The 4,880-nt window shown below is 39.8% G+C and overlaps 1 pseudogene; it reads right to left on the minus strand.

The window, feature by feature from the left end:
* Positions 1-2,348: 2,348 nt before the first annotated feature.
* Positions 2,349-3,222, minus strand: LOC132229295 (small ribosomal subunit protein uS5-like; annotated as a pseudogene).
* Between the last annotated feature and the right edge of the window lie 1,658 nt (positions 3,223-4,880).

Below are 4,880 nucleotides of genomic sequence, written 5' to 3' on the forward strand. Positions count from 1 at the left end.
TTTATTGGGCCACTGTTAGCATAAATAAATAAATAAATAAATAAATAAATAAATAAATAAATAGTGACCGTTGTGGGGGCATGCAGGCTAAACCACCGGTCTCATGACTTCAACAGGAAAGGCAGCGTGCCGTTTATATTTATCCTGGAGTTTTGAAAGTGTTTGTATACGTCAAGTAGGGTGAAGAAAAATGTAAGCCATCATTTTGAAAGGATTTAACTAGTTAGAGACAAAGTATGGGAGAAGGTAAAATGGGACTAGTTCTGGGATAGGGACCACAGAGTCCGCAAGGAAGACCTGTTTTGTGGATTAGCTGTGGGCAGCAGAATGGAAGTTCATGTGTAAACAGAAAGTGGAGACTCCTGGGTTTCTATGGCTCCTGACTAATTCTTTCTTTTTGATGATCAGGGAAATAGCCACCTGGAAATTAATCCTAAATTTCAACAGACGTACTGTCATGTGAGCAGTCTTTTTCAGAGGTAGTCCACAGTGTGGGTTCAAAAATTCTTGAGGCACAACAGTTGAAATATACCACTGTTTCTCTTTTTTATTTTAGTAAGCACTTTTGTATTTCTTTACAGAAAGTCTTTCACAGTACGAGTTTAGAAAAACCATATGTTAGTCTACATAGTAGGCTTTTAATTTCCATTTTTAAAGTTACTTACTATATGATAGTATATTACACATATGCTCTTCCAAAATCTTCCTATCTCGGGACTCTTACACATAAAATTTTATAACACTGTCTGTAGAGACTAACATTATAGCACACAGAAAACAAGAGTGAACATTTGCACCGTCTACATATTTTAGAGCTTGAGAGGCCCACGTCTAATTTAAAATTATCTGTGTCACATTTAAGTAAAATGAAAGTCATAACTAATTGTATATTTACTTAATACAATATAGATAAAAGTATTATTTCAACTAATAACCAATGTAAATAATTATTAATGAGATCCTTTACCTTTTTTTAGTCTAAGTCCTTGAATTCCAGTGTGCACCCTACACATGCAGCTCAGAGCCACGTGTTGGCTGTGACGAATACATGGAACAGTGTAGCCAGATCTAGAGCTTACTTTTTGCTTGTAACCTCATATTTCTTTTACACATAGTTTATTTTATATTTATCATAAAGGGAGATTTTTTTCTAACTCTCTGAATATGTTTAATCATTTGAAGAAACATTTTTTCAGGTAAACTTTCTCTGCTTCACATACTAAAAACTGCCTACTAAGCCTATAGTTTACTTTTTACCAAATGTGTTACTTGACCTTGTACAACTTCAGGGCCAACGCCCAAGACGAATATATCAGACAATGCCTATTTAGGGTTTAATCTTAGAATGGTCTGATTTAAAATATATTTCAGAAATATACTGTGTTCATAAAATCATCTATGTTATTTTATGCCCAGATCTATAACTCAGTAAGTCTTAGAATAGGTAATAGTACAGCAAACAGAATGTGTACGATATTGAACTGCTCAATTTGAGGGATTACTTTGTACATTTTTTACATCTTTTCTGCATCACAACTTACTTATCTGTAAAGTGGGGATAATAGTACCTACTGTATAGGAACATTGTAATAATTAATTAGTGAACACATAGAGCCACTTAGAACTATGCTTGGTATGTAAATAAGTTTTCAATAAATGTTACTTATTATTATTATTATTATTATTATTATTAATTATTATTACTAGAGGCCCGTTGCAGGAAGATTCCTGCTTTGCTCCCACTCCGCTGCCCTGCTGGTTTCCCTCCCGCTCCACCTCCCGGCTGGCTTCCCTCCCGCCTCCGCCACCTTGGCTCCATTCTTGTCTCCACCGCCTCTACTTTGCTCCCTTCTGCAGCACTTCGCTTCCACATTGTCTTCAGTCTTCGCGCCCAGCCAGTATATGCAAATTAACCGCCATCTTGGTTGGGTTAATTTGAACATAGTCGCTCTGATTGGCTGGTGGGTTTAAGGAAGGTACGGTCAATTAGCATCTTTATTAGTGTAGAATAGAATTACTGTTGTTTTGTATATCCTTTTTTTTTTTAATCCTTATCTGATATTTTTTCCATTGATTTTTAGAAAGAGTGAGAGGGAGGGGGAGAGAGGAGAAACATCGATGTGAGAGAGATACATCAATCTGTTGTCTCCCACATGCACCCAGACCAGGATTAGGGAATGAACCTGCAACCCAAGTACATGCCCTTCACCGGAAATCGAACCAGTGACCTTTCATTGCAAGGGCAGAAACTCTACCATTGAGTTACACCAGCCAGGGCCAATTACTGTTTTTTGTTTGTTTTGTTTTTTAAATACAGGCTTAACTCACTTTATTATTCTTATATAAACTTATGTGGTGGCCACAGCAGGAGCGTGGGTCTTGTGCAGAGAAATTCTGGTGTGGGTTTTCACAAGACGGACAGTGAATTCCTGATAGAGACTTGGTGAATGCAGTCTCTTTCCAGAGCTCAGGGGTGAGATAGTTGTAGGTCTTAGAGATGCCATCAAAGGTGGGCTTAGCAAAGTTGCCCAGAGTGGCAGTGCAACCCCTGGCCAAGGTGTAGCAGTGGTCTTTACCAGCCATCATCAGCGATACCAGCCATCAGCAGCTTGTTGGAAACCGGGGCTGAGATGATGCCATGGCCCTTGGGGATGGGGATGAGGATGGAGCTCATGGACACAGAGCCACAGTAGCTGTCACCTTGAAAGGGATGGTGTGGGGCTTGCTGATATTTCTCCAGTAGCCTCGTGCTCAGGGACAATAGAGAGCTTGACCAGGCTGATAGCCCCACGGATGGCAGTGGCTACTCCCTTTGAACACTTAACACCCAGACTAACATGTCCATTGTAGTCTGCAATGGTGACAACGGCCTTGAACCAGGTTCTCTGACCAGTGTGGGCCTGCTTTTGCATGAGCATAATCTTCAAAACCTCCACCTTGAGGATGTTCCCAAGACAAAAGTCAATAATCTCAGATTTCTTGATGGGCAGGGAGAAGAGACAGATCTACTCCAGGGACTTGATTTTCGTATCCTTGACTAGGTGGCCCAGCTTGGTGGCAGGGATCTCAGCCTTGCCCTCAGCCTTGTCTCCGAGAGCTCTGCAGCCTCAGCTGAACCCAGACCTCAGCCCCGCCAAACCCAGCTGCCCCTGCAAATCCTCCCCAGAAGCTGCCGCAGCCTCCCATTCCAGGGCCTCCAGCAGCACCTGCATCATCTGGCATTTGGTGTTTCCTTGGAAAAGAAGTACGATTACTGTGTTATCAGAATGTTTCCCTGAATTGAAAGTTACTGTGAAAATGGAGCTATTTTGAGTACACTATTACTACTGTTGGACTAGGCAGCTGGATACATATGAGCTGGGAAAGGCAGTTGGGGCTCGGACGGAGTATGTATGAGTCATGACAACTGAAAATAGGCAATGAAGTTGGCAGGCCCCTTTGTGAGTAGGAACGACTCAGGGCCCCTCCAGGATGTGGTCTAACCGGTGGCGCAGCACCGAGATGAAGGAGCCTTACAGCTTAAAGATACATTTTTTTGAGACTTGAGGGAGGGGGTGGCTTACTTCTTGCCTAGGGGCATTCTGGCCTAGAGATATAAATCCTCTAAACTCCCAGATACCGGGGCATTCAGTTCTGTCTCAGCCAGCTGAGCCACCCATTCAGGTCCTAACTGAGTGTACTAGTATTTCCTACACAAAGTCCTTGCCTGCTTGTGCTGCCATTTTTGTCTCTTGTTTGAATTCATTCCTAGAAGCAAGACAAGAACTCGGGGTGCAGAGTACTGTCTCTGGCCAGAGGCCCCCTTGACCACCACTGACACTGTTACTCATAGTGTTACTATTTTGAGTATTGTGTATTACAGGTATAATTTGTGCATATAAAAGATTATATATGTATATATATATATATATATATATATATATAGAGAGAGAGAGAGAGAGAGAGAGAGAGAAAGAGAGATAGATATATAGGTATATATATATGTGTGTGTGTGTGTATATATATATATATATATATATATATATATATATATATATATACAGAGAGAGAGAGAGAGAGAGAGAGAGAGAGAGAGAGAGAGAGAGAGAGAGATACAAACATATATACTGGAGTATAAATCGTCATTTTTTTTTCTATCAGAAAAATATAAATTAAAAATTATAAAATGACAAGAGGTAAATAATCCATCATTTTCCATCTTTTCTCACCTCCTTGTAAAGAAAATATTTTCAACATTCTTATCATGGTTTAATTTTGATTTACATTATCACTTATTAATACATTATCACTTTCTTGTCAAACCTGAATATATTGGGGTAATTTCAACTACTTACCTGCCCTTGGCAGGTGTGTCAGAGAATGCTTATGTTCTGGAAAATTCTTAGAAACAGATTTGTGGCTGATAATTGCATTCATGTTATAATAGCACTTACCTGGTTAGATAAGTACATCACGTCTGATTTTATGTGTTCATAAGTATCAGTGTACCTTTTAAGATGGTGGCGAATGGAGGGCATCGAGAGTGGTGTGACTGCATCTGTGTGAGCTATAGATTATGGACACTCACAAGAAAAGTAGTAACTCTTCTTAAAAGGCAGAAAAGACCTAGACCTTGACATACTGTTTGATAGAATAGTCCAGCAATTTGTTAGCCTCACATTTTTTACTATTTCTGATTGCATAGTTGGTGGGCAAGCTAAAAGTTGGCAAGCTGGGAAAATGAAGCTTTTACAGTTTGTAGCAAAGAGGATTTAATGCTACTGCAAGTAAATGGATAGTTGCTCATATACAGTTTAGGTACCACAAAGAAAGTAATCATTCTGACACTGGCTGGAAGATAGCCTAAACTGGGAAGTTACTCATAGAATCTATTACTCAGT

The sequence above is a fragment of the Myotis daubentonii genome, chromosome 3 (genome assembly GCF_963259705.1).
Source record: "Myotis daubentonii chromosome 3, mMyoDau2.1, whole genome shotgun sequence".
NCBI classification, from domain to species: domain Eukaryota; kingdom Metazoa; phylum Chordata; class Mammalia; order Chiroptera; family Vespertilionidae; genus Myotis; species Myotis daubentonii.